This window comes from Alosa pseudoharengus, unplaced genomic scaffold, assembly GCF_046254945.1.
Source record: "Alosa pseudoharengus isolate Yale_2024_CS ecotype anadromous, Long Island Sound unplaced genomic scaffold, YU_APseudo_1.1 YU_APseudo_1.1_scf_14, whole genome shotgun sequence".
Taxonomy (NCBI): Eukaryota; Metazoa; Chordata; class Actinopteri; order Clupeiformes; family Clupeidae; genus Alosa; species Alosa pseudoharengus.
Window position 1 is genome coordinate 1,237,277 of NW_027468609.1, and position 17,326 is coordinate 1,254,602.

Consider the following 17,326-nt stretch of genomic DNA (forward strand, 5'->3'; position numbering starts at 1 on the left):
TTTTGTGTGTTTACGTCCTTGTGATGTGTGTGTCTGTCAGCTAAGAAAAAAAACAAAAAAACATCAACAAAAAAAAATACTAACATTGTCTCTTGTCTTGTCTCGTCATCTCACTCCTGATCTGTGCCTTGCCGTGACAAATGAGCTTTTGAACTAAACAGGTCTTGTCTACTTGTGTTTGTGTGTCATCTGAATAATATATATGTGCCCCATACATGGAATCAGAGTGCCTACTGTATGTAGTAAATGGAAAATCTCTACAGCAAAAGGCCAGTCTACCGCTACATGCATTTGGTTTGTTTCTGCCATTTATTAGTAATGATTTACACAGTTTGTTCACTACTTACTATTTACCTGAGCATTCAGTATTGTGCAATATAGCATACAGAAGGTGAGGGACATTTTGGGGGGAAAGAAGTGGTGCATTTTATCATTCAAACATGCAACTTTTCATGAAAATTCTATAATCCAAGATGGCCGCCACCATATGACGTCATAATATGCAAATTAGATATAAACATTTAATCTCTACATAAACTTTGGGTCATCCTTAATATTTCTCTAATTTACAGAAAGTCTCTATCTCTTATCACTTTTAAGATATAGCCTTTTGAAATGAAGATGTCAAAATTGATCGTTTCGGAAAAAAACCTCTGGCGCCTAAAGGGTTAATAGTCTGCTTGTAGAAGTGAAGAGCCCACTAAGCAAGCTAATTGAGTACTACTCACACTGGAACAGACTCAAAAGAGCTGTAGCATGGATGCTGAAGTTTCGGGCACTTCTGCAAGAACAGAAACTATGTAGTCACTAGAACCGCTCAGACTGACCTAAAGTCCAAAGCAAAAGTAGGACTTACTGTAGAAGACCTGCAGGAGGCGGAAGATTGTATTATCCACTTTGAACAAAGAAAAGCTTTCCAGCAGGAGATTAACTCACTCAAGCGAGGGCAGCCATGTGCCAAAACAAGCACTCTCCGCAAGCTGGACCCAACCCTGGACCAGGGTATCTTGAGAGTAGGAGGTAGGCTCAACAAAACAGCCTTACCTAGTGAAATGAAGGACCCAGTAATTCTTCCAAAGAACTCGCACATCTCGAGACTGATCCTACAGCAAATCCATCTGCAAGTAGGCCACTCAGGACGAAGTCACATGCTAGCCAAACTGCGAGAAAGATTTTGGCTACCTTGTGCTCATGCCATGGCTAGGAAAACCATAAAAAGGTGCATCTTCTGCCGAAGATATCAAGCCAAGGTGGAACAGCAGAAGATGGCAGATTTGCCACAGGACCGCATAACCCCAGATGAACCTCCATTCACCCATGTGGGGGTAGATTACTTCGGGCCTATCAAGGTAAAGCGGGGCCGGTCGCAGGTAAAACGCTATGGGGTGATCTTTACTTGTCTTGTTTGCCGTGCAGTGCACCTTGAAGTGGCGAGTTACCTGAACACTGACTCGTGCATCAATGCTTTACGCAGATTCATTTGCCGCAGAGGACCTGTGTCAAGCATCAGATCCGACTGCGGCACTAACTTCATTGGTGCAAACAGAGAGTTACAAGAGGCCTTGAAGGAAATTGATCACTCCAAAATCCAACATGCACTACTCAAGGAAGGAGTGAAGTGGACTTTCAATCCCCCCTCAGGAGCACATCATGGAGGAGTATGGGAAAGGTTGATTCGTCTCGTCAAAAAGATTCTTTATTCTATTCTGAAAGAACAGCGCTTGGATGACGAGGCTCTCCAAACAGCACTGTGTGAAGTTGAGGCCATCATGAATGACCGACCCATCACCACAGTGACTAGTGACCCAAACGATCTGGAACCTCTTACCCCGAACCATCTTCTTCAGTTGAAATCGAAACCTGTCATGCCACCAGGACTCTTCCAGAAAGGAGATTTGTACTCCCAGCGAAGATGGAGACAAGTGCAATACATATCAGACCTTTTCTGGCGGAGATGGATAAAGGAATACTTACCTCTCATGCAGGAGAGAATCAAATGGAACAGACCCAGGAGAAACTTAACCACCGGAGACCTGGTTGTGATTGTGGATGAAACTGCTCCTAGGAACTCCTGGCAGCTGGGCAGAGTGGTCAAATCTCTACCTGGATCAAAAGGTCTAGTGCGAAGTGTTTTAGTGAAGACCAAAGCGAACATCCTTGAAAGGCCAGTAAGCAAACTATGCCTACTTATGGAAGCAGAAGGTCACAAATAAAATGAGTCTATTGAGACTTGCACCAAAATAACGTTACTTAAATTTAGACTAATGTATCTGGACATTAGACTTTGAAATTTAATTGGCTCCTTCCTTTTGATAATTGTTCTCCATGTTGGCTCACAATTAGGGGCCGGTATGTTAGGGCCAATTTAAGCTTAAGTTTATTTTATTGAAATTTACCTCCCCCTGCTGGCACTTTTACTTGCTTTATGGGACCACCAGGAACTCCTATGGACACAGGAAGTGAGGCCTGGCAGGTGAACGCATTAGTGAAGAAGCGCTAGACACAGTTGGGAGCGATATAGTTTTTTGACCACGACCACGAACATAGACCACGAACATAGACTAAGAACTCACGAACTACAGTAACCACATACAAAACAACATTGAAGCTTTTCGTTTACATTTACATTGATACACGCATACATCTTTGGATTATTTAGGTTGTATTTAGAAGGATAGAAGATCCTATTTTTGTTGGAATTAGAATCTTTAAGTTTGTTTGAACGTGCGTCCGAAATCCCCCCGGCCTGGCTCGCGCGGCGGCTTGATAAAGAAGGTGAGACAAGTTGCCAAAATAACATCAGTGAGGGTGTTTATGTCGTATGCATCCACACAAAAATGTATGGGCGTACAAATAGCAGTCGCTTTCAAAATAAAAACAACGATATTGATTTGCGTGCATTATCTCTATGCTAGGCTCTTGACTATTGTTCTTTCACGGACCTTACGCGGGCCGGTCAGGGAAAGCCCACGGGCCGGATGTGGCCCGCGGGCCGTATGTTGCCCATGTATGATCTACATGCATTCTCTTTAGAATTGAAATATCATGGCATGTCCGATCATTATAGTTTTGGTATCATTAAAGAAAACAGATTAATTACCCTAAAATATATTTTTCTGAGAAGTCTATATATTCTAGATGTGATATAATGTGCATTAAGACATCTCCCAACTTCCTCCATACCACTATACCATAGTTCTGTAATGTATTTTGCATTACATTGAAATACATTGATTTTCAATGGGCAGCTATTAGTTATGGGTCTAAAATAGCTGTGTAAAGTGTATTCAGCTATCTAACCCATATATTTTCTAAAAGCCTATACTCTCTAAATGTGATATAGCAAGAGTTTGGATTTGACCCACCCACTTTTAGTCTTTTGCCTCTATCTAATCCTATATTATATAGGTGAAAAAGTGTGACGGATACATTTTAGTCTATGTAATTCATGGAAAGCTAAATGATCCATCTAAACTGTATATTTTCTAAAAGCCTATGCCATCTACATATGATATAACATAGATTAAGACATATTGCATCATCCCACACACTTGCATACACCTATACCTACACATAGGCATGTATTGTGAATTGTACTGGGTATGGGTATAAAAGCCAGTAAAAATACAACTAAGCTACCACTTAGAAAAGGTTATCATACCAAAACATCTCTCAGACAGAGGATTACGCTAGATTTTGCCACCTTTGGTGATACCAACTTCTGCTCTGGCCCATGGACTATAAGCACACACACACACCCTAAGCAGTAGGCCACGACTGCACACACACACACACCCTAAGCAGTAGGCCACGACTGCACACACACACACACACCCTAAGCAGTAGGCCACGGCTTCGCACACACACACACACACACTAAGCAGTAGGCCACGACTGCACACACACACACACACACCCTAAGCAGTAGGCCACGACTGGCCGCCTGGCTAACGGTTGGACAGAGCTGCTTAACATGTGAGGAATGGGAAGGGTGAAGACAGCCTGCTGTGTCTGTCTGTGGCCACCAGGGGGCAGAGTGGAGTAGCAATGTGCAGAGATGTGGAGGCGGAAGGACGCCACAGGGAGTGTCTGGACACTAGGGGTGTAACGGTACACAGAAGTCACGGTTCGGTTCATACCTCGGTTCGGACATCACGGTTCGGTACGAGTTCGGTACAATGGAGGGAAAAGCAAAACAAAAATGCAGAAAGCATTTTTTTTATTGTGCATGTCTCAGGCTGTACCACCTAGTGTCATACAGTCTCTTCCCTGAGCTATCTGCAACAGCCTGAAGTGTGTAAGATATAGGCTAAACAGTACAATAAGTACCCAGACTCCATCTGTAACTTGTAAACAAAATAAGACAATCAGCTATAAAACTGAAAATAGGCCTACAGCATCTCTTATTTCTGAAAGTGCAAATTACATAGAAAAATTATTTTTAAAAATCCACTTAAGCAAGACCTTCAACATCTGTGTTTAGTTGTATATGGAAGGGTCTACAATTTGCCTCAATATTTTTCATTGTGTGTAAAGTAATAATCTAGCCTACTAACTGTGAAAATATCACACTATTTTGCCTTTTTTTTAAAAACGAAATTGCTCCTTTCATTTCATAAACAGACTACAACTAGAAGTCACGTGACTTTGCCCTTTGACGTTAACTCACCGTACTAGCATGGTTTGTTTATTAGCCTGGTTAGCGTTGTCACTTTATTTTACTGTCTATGCACTTAACACTACCAGCTCCTCATGTGAGAAGTTACAAGTTACCCCAACATAAAGGTAATTACCATGCGATTTACATAGCTTTCTGTCATTACGAAATCATTTAATTTAAGCCATAGGTTTTGGCCCTATTTGTATGTGTATCCAAAGGCTGCTGAAGCGCAGGGGAAGTTTTTTTCCCCTCGTTTCAGTGATTGGTAGCCTACACCATCTGGGTGATGGCTTCGAATATGTGTAGCATTTATTCCACTCACATACCCAATAACTGCTGAACAACGCTGACACACAGTTTCATCTTATGCACTCTTTCGCCTGTACTAACGTTACTGTAACTGAAGTTCTCAAACTTGCGATCTTAAATAGACCAGCGGATCCTCTAACTCTTGTGGGTCTAACCTTAGTGCTGCTAATGACTGACGGACTCGACTGACGACCTGACAAAAAAAAACATAGGCGCCAGTCAGAGCTTCAGAGCTAAGGCGAGGCTACAGATTAGCGTTAGGTGTCGCTAAAGAACTCCCGTAACTCTCGCTACTTAACAGTAATTGCGCATGACATTAATTAATCCGCACACGAGTTTTATGTATTTTTATACCGTGTATTCTCCGTGTAAATTCATGCACCGAACCGTGACGCCCGTACCGTTTCGGTTCAATACGAATACATGAACCGTTACACCCCTACTGGAAACCATACCTCTTTTTATACCGGACTATTTGAAACGTTTCAATATGGGCTAATTGAGCTCATTTCTGAGGTACAGAGATGCATTCTGACTGAACTCTTGGCTAAAGGAGTATTACAAGGACATGCTGGCTGATTTTTAAGTCCAGAGTTTGTGATTCTGGGACTGAACTGTGGTGACAGGTTTTTGTTTGATAGTTTGGTGGATGGCCCTTATGTTTCACCATGTTGGCTTTTGTCAGTACATGACTCATTAGTACTGTGCTGTATATGAACATGTGTTTGAACCATATTATGTTTGTTTATGTATATGGTCACTAAAATGATTTGTTTTTTTGAAAGTTTTATTTTCTTCTTTATATTAAAATCGTTTTCCACTTTTCTCACCAATTCCTTACCAGCTTAGGCAGGTGTTTCTCATGCTTCTGTGTGTTTGAGTTGGTATAAGCAGTAGACCTAATTTATACTTTTTTAGCAACACTGTTTTTATATGTATATGTTTTATATTTTTTATTAGATATTTACCCTTGTAGTACGTGCTGTGTGAGATCAATGTTCCCTGTCTGTGTATACACCACGGTCATTAATACTGCCCTTTCAGACTAGTACATTAAGCTTCTACTGCCCTTTCAGACTAGTACATTAAGCTCTTATTGCCCTATCATACTAGTACATTAAGCTCTTACTGCCCTATCAGACTAGTACATTAAGCTCTTACTGCCCTATCAGACTAGTACATTAAGCTCCTACTGCCCTTTCAGACTCACCTTGTACTAACTGTCTCTGTTTTCAAGCGATAGTGAAGCCTCATATGCCAAGTTCTAATGTCTACCTTTTTGAAGGTATAGTATTCTATACTAGATAGAGTAGGTATATAATTGAAGGCCTCCATAATTGAAGGCCTCAAGTAGTGCTAAAGAGCCTGATCTAATATTTTATCTTGTTTGTGTGTGCTGTTTCTATTGAGGATTACAGAGATGGTAAACTGTGTTTGATTTGAATTGTATCTTGTTTTAAGCAGCAAGTATGTGCTCTCACCATTGAAGCCCTACAGTAATGTTTGTGTGACAGTCTTCTCATATCGGCACTTATTTGATATTAAATATCTATTTGACAGTCTTCTCATATCGGCATCGATCAATCATTTGATATTAATGCTCCTCTTCTCGTTACGGCAGTGATTTGATATTAATGCTCCTCTTCTCATATTGGCACTGATTTGATATTAATGCTAGTCTTCTCATATCGGCATCGATCAATCATTTGATATTAATGCTCCTCTTCTCGTTACGGCAGTGATTTGATATTAATGCTAGTCTTCTCATATCGGCATCGATCAATCTTTTGATATTAATGCTCGTCTTCTCATTTAATGCTCGTCTTCTCATAACGGCATTGTCCAAATGTGCTCCTGTGGGTTTGCATGTATGTTGAGTCTACACAGCTGAACTAGATAGATACAGTAGATAGATAGATAGATAGATACCTTATTGATCCCCAAGGGGAAATTCAAGACTAACTAACTGCTGATAACAATACTGTATATTGTACTTTTATTGTTGGATATATGTTTATGCTCTATATACATTGTATTATTTTGTTGGTTATGCATTGTAACCATAGAATCTCTAGTAATTACAGTGCATGAAAATGCACTGTACTGTTCTTCCTAGGCAACTTCTTCTTCTTATTATTATTATTCCGCTTACCACTTTTTCTAGACGCAATTTCTCTTGAACAGTTTAACTTAGAAACTTCATTCAAACTTTGTAACGTAGGTCTTCAAACAGATCGGGTTGCTATATCTTTTCAACTTTGAAACTTTTATACTTTTTAAACTATTAAAGAAAAACTTTTTAAAAATCCCCATAGACTTAACATTGCCGATTATGACATCATAATACGGCCAGTAAGCAATTAGAATCCTATGGCAGGTGTTCAGGCCACCTGGATCAACTGCCAGTCTCAGGCTTTAAGCATACAAACTGGCCCTATTAAGACTACACATCCTGTTCAACTGCTTCCTCTGCCAAAAACTGTTTCAAAATAAAAGTCCTCACTACAATATTTCACTGTTAAACAATTTAACCCTTTAAACTACTGAACTTTTTAACTGTTCAGCCATTGTAACTGTTACTTGTCATCAACTATGATGGTTAGCATAGTTAGCATGCTAGCAAATTACTAAAAACAATTAGCTAAGTCACATGGTTAGCATGCTAGCACATAGTTAACATTTTTAGCAAAACTGCTAAAAATGATTAGCTAAGTCACATGGTTAACATAGTTAGCATTTTTAGCAAAATTACTAAAAATGATTAGCTAAGTTAGCTAAGTCACATGGTTAGCATAGTTAGCATGCTAACATGTTAACATGCTAGTTAGCATTTTTATCAAAACTGCTAAAAATGATTAGCTAAGTAACATGGTTAGCATGCATGCTAACATGTTAACATGCTAGTTAACATTTTTAGCAAAACTGCTAAAAATTATTAGCTAGGTTAGCTAAGTAACATGGTTAGCATATTAGCATGTTAGTTAGCATAGTTAGAATAACTGCTAAAAATGATTAGCTAAGTTAGCTAAGTAACATGGTTAACATAGTTAGCATGCTAACATTGTTAGCATAGTTAACATGTTTAATAAAACTGCTAGAAAATGTTAGTTAAGTTAGCTAAGTAGCATGGTTAGCATGCTAGCACTGCTACAAAACATTAGCTAAGTAACATGGTTAACAGAATTAAAAATCTTAGCATAACTGCTAACAAACATTAGAGCCGTTCAAACTTTCAGTTATCGTCAAATATCTACCTATACACAGCCATTAAACTATTTGAATATCAACATTCATTAAATTGCTAGAAAACGTTAGCTAAGTAACATGGTTAGCAGGTTAGCATAGTTAGCATGCTAAAATTGTTAGCATAGTTAACATGTTTAGCAAAACTGCTAGAAAATGTTAGTTAAGTTAGCTAAGTAGCATGGTTAGCATGCTAGCACTGCTACAAAACATTAGCTAAGTAACATGGTTAACAGAATTAAAAATCTTAGCATAACTGCTAACAAACATTAGAGCCGTTCAAACTTTCAGTTATCGTCAAATATCTACCTATACACAGCCATTAAACTATTTGAATATCAACATTCATTAAACTGCTAGAAAACGTTAGCTAAGTAACATCGTTAGCAGGTTAGCATAGTTAGCATAACTACTTAAAATGATTAGCTAAGTTAGCTAAGTAACATGGTTAACATAGTTAGCATGCTAAAATTGTTAGCATAGTTAACATGTTTAGCAAAACTGCTAGAAAATGTTAGTTAAGTTAGCTAAGTAGCATGGTTAGCATGCTAGCACTGCTATAAAACATTAGCTAAGTAACATGGTTAACAGAATTAAAAGTCTTAGCATAACTGCTAGCAAACATTAGAGCCATTCCAACTTTTAGTTATCGTCAAATATCTACCTATACACAGCCATTTAAACTATTTGAATATCAACATTCATTCAACTTCCAGTCTGTCAACAACTTTTAAACTTCAACTTTTAAACGGTCTACTTTTAAACTATCTATTAAACTAGCTGTCTATCAACAACTTTTAAACTATCTACTGTCTATCAACAACTTTTAAACTATCTACATTCAACTTTTAAACAGTCTACTTTTAAACTATCAACTTTTATTAAGCTATGCAACCACCATGTCTATCCTAGCATCACCATAGTAACCATTTCTGTATTATCTGTTTTAACTATACATGATATTTTACATCACAACTTTAGCATTTTCATGCACTGGTAATTCCTTGGAATTGCATTTCTAATTGTATATATTTATTTAATACTTTGTATTTTTATTATTATTTATATTTAATCCTTTTGTTGCCCTCAAATCTTACCGACATCCTTTTTCCTTGGGGTCAATTTGATGTGTTTAATAACCACCATCAAAAGCCCTACAAAACAACCCCCACACACCCCTTTATGATCCCAGAATACCTGTTATGTGCTTATAGCCAAATATACTAATCATAAAATCTCAATGATTGACCCAAAATTTGAAAGAACCATCTTTTTTGTGTTTTAATGTGTTTATGATACTTCTTAGGACATATTTGGTTTATCTATAACATTTGGAATGAAAAAACTACTTCTGTCAATTGACCCCAACCCCAAAAAACACAATAAACAAAGACAGTTTCAAAAATTGAGTAGATTTTATTTGTAAAAATGAATATCATCATCAACCAAACATCACATCACAGTTCTTCAAGTACTAAGAACTTACAAAAACCTCAGAAAAGTACATTTGAGTAATGGTTTTCATATCTGTACACCAGTGTTGGGAACGTTACTTTAAAAAAGTAATCAGTTATAGTTACTCACTACTTGTTCCAAAAAGTAACTGAGTTAGTAACTGAATTACTTTAAGAGTAACTCGTTACCAGGTAAAGTAACTATTTGCGTTAGCCTACTGTTAAAAAAAAAAGTTACTATATGTCAAAGAATTTGGATTTTTTGAGCAGTTTTGAGCAGCCAGTTAAATGAGTAGGCCTAGAACAGACAGGTGTTTGTAGGCTACATAACTTTCGATATTTATTAGATAGATAGATAGATAGGCTACTTTATTGATCCCCAAGGGGAAATTCAAGATATTGCACATCGACAGACCTACGGTTGACTTCAGCCTGTGTCATAGGTTTTTGTTGTGAGGCTGAAAGATCTAGCTTTTGCTGCTTGGAGGACTTTGCTCCGAGTCCTTCTTTGCTAGTGGATGGTGAGCTATCATGGTGGAGGTATCGGTGTTTTTGGCCACTAGCTTTAGATGCGAGTGTGAGATGCTTCATTAAATTCGAGTTGCTTACAATGCATGTCAACAAAGTCTTCGCTCCTGGACATAATGTACACATTACATGCACGTTCTTGCCTTTGACCACAATGAATTTGAAGTAGTGCTTATATCTCCACCTTGAAAATGGCAACTTTTCATCGGATTGCTCCTGACCTATGCTGTTTCATCGAATCTCTATTTTAGCTGTTGCGTGTGTGTGTGTGGCGCGTGTGCTGGCAAGTGTGTAAAAACACTGGCTCTGATTGGCTATCATGAAACATGACTCTGCCTTAGCCAATCATAATCGCTTATGTCGTTATTAACCCACCTCCTCACTAGTTGTGAGCCAGGGGTGCGTTCGGATTACACAGTTTATTCAATCAATACATAGTAACGCACCGCATTTAACGTCCAGTAACGTTAACGGCGTTATAACGGTTGGAAAAGTAATTAGTTAGATTACCCCGTTACTGAAAAAATAACGTCGTTATTCCAAACACTGCTGTACACAAGCAAATTCATTCGCATAACTTTTCATGAACGTCATCATCAGAAGAACATCGATTAACAGTTCTTCAATTACTAAGAACTTTTGAGTAATGGTTTTCATATCTGTACACAAGCAAATTCATTCGCATAACACGTACAATAACATTGCATGAACGTCATCATCAGAAGAACATCAGTTCTTCAATTACTAAAAACTTGCAAAAACCGGTAAAACATGATGACATTCAGAAGTGAACCATATATCTGATGATGTTAAAAAGTGAACAATATGACGTTCAATATTGCTTGGGGTCAAATTGACCCAAAGGATAACATTGGGGTGAAGTATTGAAACATTTGATGAAAAATAACAATGAGGAACATTGATAAACATGAGGATATTAAGTTCATTTAATAACAATACATGCTATTTAAATAAAGCCATAATTTATGAGTTTAATAATACCTAGCCCAAAAAATGTCAAAAAAAAATAAGTCATTAGACAAATGCTGTCTAAGGAGTTTTTTAAACACTTCTCGAAAGAACTGGCTGTTGCTGGAATGGACAAAAATATGTGTTAAATCATTATATTATAATATTATATATTATATTATTATATATCATTCCACAACTGAGGTACCAGGAATGAAGGGTCTGTTCTGGCCTGTTACTGAGAGAAGGCACTGCGCTATCTATTTAAAAAATTTAGCCTTAGCGCTTTACTCTTTTGTGAACAATAATTGTAGCGTCTTTTTGTAAAAGAAAGATAATTTCCGGATGGTGTCAAATCAAACCTTGTCTGTTTCTCATAAAATTAAAATAAACACATCCCTATATGTATTTCACTTTTGCAGCCACATTCTGATAAACAGTTGAGTTGTGCTGTTCCACTGGAAGGCCTCCAGTGATGTTAATGCAGGGGTGTCAAACTCATTTTGGTTCAGGGGCCACATACAGCCCATCTGATCTCAAGTGGGCCGGACCAGTGAAATAATTGCAAAACATCCAAAACATCCACAGCTTCGTTTTTTTCAGTAGGCTATGCTTTACCCTTCAGCCTACATTTGTAGCCTACATAATCACAAGGGATATATTAGATTATTACACATTTATCCAGAGAGGCCAATGAAATTGAAATAAAATGCATTTCACTCTCATAAACAATTTTTTATAGTTGAGTGGATAGGCCTACATTTTTACATCTGACCACCTGAACCAACTCGCCACACTAAACTCAAGTGGGAGCTATGAAGAAAGTTAACATCCTGCCTTAAAAATGTAAATGTGCAACTGAATGAAAAATAAAATGAATTTAACAAACATAAGTTAGCAGTGCATGAGCAATACGATCAACTGATACGATTAGGTTACATCAGATCAAATAATTTTGTAGGCTAGGTGGTGGTGCTGTGTAATAGGCTATCCACCATAAAGGCCAGATCCTGCACCCATTCCGGGCATTTAAATTGCTACTGGTCTGCCTTTTTTCTCCAAGAACTGTCCAATTTGAAAATTCATAACTCCTCACAGGAATGGGCTAGAGATTCTTTTTTTTTTTTTTGACATCGTCAGAAATGTATTCTCTACAAGTCTGGGCCGGATTAAACCATCTAGCGGGCCGCATCCGGCCCGCGGGCCGTATGTTTGACACGCCTGTGTTAATGTTAGCATGTGCTTGTTCTAATGAGTTCAGTGATGTTAATGTTAGCGTGTGCTTGTGTGTGTGTTTGTGTGATGTTAATGTTAGCATGTGCTTGTGTGTGTTTGTGTGATGTTAATGTTAGCGTGTGCTTGTGTGTGTTTGTGTGATGTTAATGTTAGCGTGTGCTTGTGTGTGTGTGTGTGTGTGATGTTAATGTTAGCATGTGCTTGTTCTAATGAGTCCAGTGATGTTAATGTTAGCGTGTGCTTGTGTGTGTGTTTGTGTGATGTTAATGTTAGCATGTGCTTGTGTGTGTGTGTGATGTTAATGTTAGCGTGTGCTTGTGTGTGTGTGTGTGTGTGTGATGTTAATGTTAGCGTGTGCTTGTTCTAATGAGTCCAGATGAGTCAAATTATGTTAATGTTAGCGTGTGGTGTGTGATGTTAAAGGTCTCATCTCATCGTTTTTTCATTAATTTTGCAGTGGTCTGTAGTATTGATGAATGCCCTGTGAGCCGGTTTTGGTGAAAAAAATGCTGTCCTGCGTCTGTTTCATGCTGTTCTAGTTTGGTGGGGAAGGTGGGCGGGGAGGAACGACTGGATTTCGCCTCTAGTCATGAATATTAATGACATGCTAATGAATTTACCTCTGATTGGCTAACAGTACTGTGACGCTTCCTCCAGTGGGTCCTCATCCGATTCTGCCTGTGCTATGCTCCATATTCAACTTTACAGTGCTAAAACCTGGCTAAAACTCGAGTCAAAACTGTTGCACAAAATATCTTCGGAGATACAACTTCATGTGTTTGATCCTAGTATCCGAGTAGGAAGAAGAACCGCTTCCTAATCGTTTGTCAGTGAAAGTTGGTTTAATAGAATGGTAACAATTGCCTGTCAGCTTAAAATCTCTCCTAAAAGAGGTAAACGTTTGTGACAATCGTCATCTTGCTTTCAAGTAATAAACAGTTGGAAACGTTTTAAAATAAAGACCTATTTCTTTACACAGTCAAAAGTCTTTGCCATCTTCCTAGTAGATATTTTACTTCACAACACAGGTAAGCACCCTAAATGAAGTTCAGCCACTGACCTAGCCTGCTAATGCTATCGGAATAGATAGTTATGGTTTGAATTCCATGATACTATCATTGAAAGACCACTTGGTCATAGCCCAATATATATATAGATTTAAATGCAAACACACCTACCTAGCTATATTTTGCTGGAATTGTACCAGAATGCCTACAGAAGCAGAGAATGTGTGCTGCAAGACTTCTTAATGAGAATGGCTTTGATAGCCTGACATTGGCAGAGGTTAGCCTACTCAAGTTGTTTTCTGTTACGTATGACAGAAAAAGTAGCCTACTATAGGAATCTTATACTATAGTATTTTGGGACTAAATATTACAGTAATCTTATAGGAATACTATAGTATTTGGACATACTATAAGACTACTATAAGAAAAACTATAGCGGTTACAGGATATTATAGTTATTAGTAGTACTTCTACAGTATGTCCCAATTATTCCTATAAGATTACTATAATATTTTGTCCCAAATACTATAAGATTCCTATACTACTTTTTCGTAAGGGGATTGCTCATGTGGTTAGAAAAATGGGCAACACCAGTACCCCTGTTGTCTGTATGACCCTGTACCCAGGATTAGAACCAGTCTGCCTTAGCATAATATACTCCCTTCAAAATGCACTAAACATTCGACTATGACGACTATGGCCCTCTGTGAGACAGAAGATATGAAAGGTAAGATAAACCTTTAGCTTAAAAGGGACAAAAACTGATGAAACTCCTAAAACAAATATACAAAACAGGTCAATTTTCAATAAATAACTTTATTATATTTACATACAGCAGTGGTACTCAAAGTGTGGTCCGCAAGCTATCTCCAGTGTTCCACAAGTAGATGTGGTAAAATATAATAGATGAGTTGTTTGCAATATTGAACCAACTTGTATGTAAATCCAAACAGTTCTGCAACACTGATGTAACCTATGCCAGTTTAAATCATATGAATCCTCTGACACTATAAGCAAGGTGCAAAGACAATAAGCAAGGTGGTTCAGTGAGAAGGCCTATTGTGTAATATACTGTTGAAGTAGGTCTACTGTTTTTTTCTTTTTGCTAGGTGGTCTGTGAAACACTGACAAATAGTAATATTGCAGTCTATTAAAATAATGCAAACACAAAACAAGAACATCCAAACTATGCACAGAATTAACAATGTCCTCTTTTTGCCAGACGATGCAGACATCTGGCCTACAGATCCTTTGTAAGATGGTGCTGGGATTATTTAGGGAAAAAGGTCTGAGTTGTTGTTTCGGCTTGTGTTGTCCTGGGGATCCGAAGGGACAACACACAAAACACATTCATTGGCTGTGATGATTCTGTTACATTGCTCTTTGATTGCGCTGGGCCATAGGTGGAGCCATCAGGTGTTATTGTGGAGATGTTGCTTTCATCCTCCTCCTCCTCTTGATCAACCCGAGGTCTTCTAGCTGGCCTTGGATGAACAGGCTTGATGGCAGTAGAGGTAGCAGGCCCCCATGCCCATGGTGTATCTGAAGTGCTTGTATCAATACTCATACTTTTCATGAAGTATTCTGTTTGGGTACCTAAAGTAAATAAATGTGTATTACTGTCAAGTTACAAGATACTAATAGTACACAGGACATTCACTCTCTCACACAAAACTGTACTGGCACAATGGAAACAAAAATATTTTAGTGACTGCGGTAAGGTGTATGATGTACTAAGTAGCACACCCACAAGAAGACATTCGGTAATATCAATTCTATCTGTTATGCAATTCATGGGTTTCATCAGGTCCATTTACACAGGTTTATTAATCAAGCACCATGCAGTCTGCATTCATAATCGAGGTGCTTGATTTTATACACCTGTGGAAAGTGACCTGAAGAAACCCATGAATTGACTTTCCCAAACATTGATGCACATGAACTTGTATTAGCCTACTAGAAAAAGACTTCTAGAAACTAACTAGCACAACAAAAAAAGTTAGATCACAAACCTTTGCTTCTAACGTGATGACCTAATGTAGGCTAGAAAGCTGTGTAGCCTGACATGAGGATGTGCTCTGGAAGACATACAAAACACTAAGTAAACAGCAAGTAATCAAACAAAACATCATTGTAGGCCTACAAAGGTCAATGTAATAATGGCAAGAAGACATAAATTAGACTGAAGTGTAAATACCTGAGCTCTAGTGATAGCAACTTAGCCTAATAGTGCACGGGTATTGTGTTTTTGATTTTCCCTGTTTAGACTAGAACAATATCTGTACTTAGTTGAGCATAAGATATTGTTGCTAATATTATTATTTGTGGTTTAACGCTTAGGTTAGAAGATTATAGGTTCAACAAGCTAAATCTCTGGGTAGTGTGGTCAGTTTCTTATGAGTGTAACGTTAGCTACACCAGGCACGTAACTGAAGCATTCCGTTCGCGTTATGTAGGCTACTGCAACAATAGCTTCCAATAGGCATAATCAATGGAAGTAGCTACACCTGCGTGTTAGTGGCCTAGTAGGCTACGTTCGGGAAAATAGACCATTCCTCTAATGGATTTTACCAGAGCCCTTCCTATTAGACATTCTCTGATTTTACACGTCAACAGAACACTTCAGTTACGTGCCTGGTGTAGCTTCCTGTAATATAGGCTAGCCTAAGCCTAGCTTGTACCCTTTTCATGCATGCTAACGTGAAGAATATGAACATGCTATTTTGTACCAGACGTTAGGTGGAAAAGTTTGTTTGTACTTACAGCCTGTGAGCTGGTGGTCGATCGTCATGACAGTACAGAACCAGGTTTTCAGAACATCGATGCAAAACCACTTTCTAACTGTAGGCAGTGAGTGTGGTCAAAATGATTGGAACACAGAACTAATGTTGCACTACTTCGGTGGTGGTGTTCCAACGATAAATCCGAACCATTTCTTCCTCAACTCTTGTTTCTAAGGCAAGACATGCAACATTGATGTGTTATTGCCACAAATAACACAGGCACAATTTTTTTCCGCCATGTTAGCAACTTGCTGTTAGCTCCTACTAGCTGCAGAGAGACAATCCCCTAGCCGCAAAATCTTCCAGTCTTCCTGTAGGCGGTCACAAGCCAAGGTGGGCGAGGCCATGAATAATCAGTTTCCCTTCGGTGTCATTGGGAAGGGCTCTTTCTGATTCGCTTGTTTTTCCGTGTATTTTCTTTCATTGGCTAATGCGGGCAATGGGGGTAGAAGATCATTTTCACGTGCAGCATGCATATGCAACTTGGAGTGAGCTATAGTATTTCGAAAGTAACAAGTATTAAACGGTTTCTCGGTGAATGAGACCTTTAATGTTAGCATGTGCTTGTGTGTGTGTGTGATGTTAATGTTAGCGTGTGCTTGTGTGTGTGTGTGTGATGTTAATGTTAGCGTGTGCTTGTGTGTGTGTGTGTGTGTGATGTTAATGTTAGCGTGTGCTTGTGTGTGTCAGGGTTTCCGTTGTCCGGTAATTACCGGACATTGGCTGGAAAAAAAATGAAATGTCCGACAAAATTAAATCTCTCCGGTCAAATTGTCCGATTGAAATTGGCTAATAATCCCGTCCCCTAACGCAATCTGAATTTGAGAATAAGCCTTAATATTTAAGCCTATATTATACGTCCTCTGGCTATGTTTTTAAATGAACAGGCTCTACCGTTTGAAAAGTAAGCTATTAAACAACACGCATAGCCTTTTGCATTTCAAATAGGAAGCGCACGCTTAAAACGTCCATGTTAAACAACGAACAAATGAGTGAGGCGGTTCAAACATGGCTAGGCCAAGGAGCCTTAAAAGTTTTTTCAGAGGCCATGACGCAATGGATGATAAATTGGTAACGTCTGAAGCCTCAGATGTCCGGTCAACTCCACCACCACCAGATAAAAAGCAGAAGTGTCGG

At 38.5% G+C, this 17,326-nt stretch overlaps 1 long non-coding RNA gene across 1 annotated transcript; it reads right to left on the reverse strand.

The window, feature by feature from the left end:
• Positions 1–14,855: 14,855 nt before the first annotated feature.
• LOC143122313 (uncharacterized) lies at positions 14,856–16,709 on the reverse strand. The gene is made up of 3 exons (XR_012986635.1): positions 16,170–16,709; positions 15,419–15,484; positions 14,856–15,002 (listed from the first exon to the last, which is right to left on the reverse strand). It is a non-coding gene; the product is annotated as an uncharacterized LOC143122313 (long non-coding RNA).
• Between the last annotated feature and the right edge of the window lie 617 nt (positions 16,710–17,326).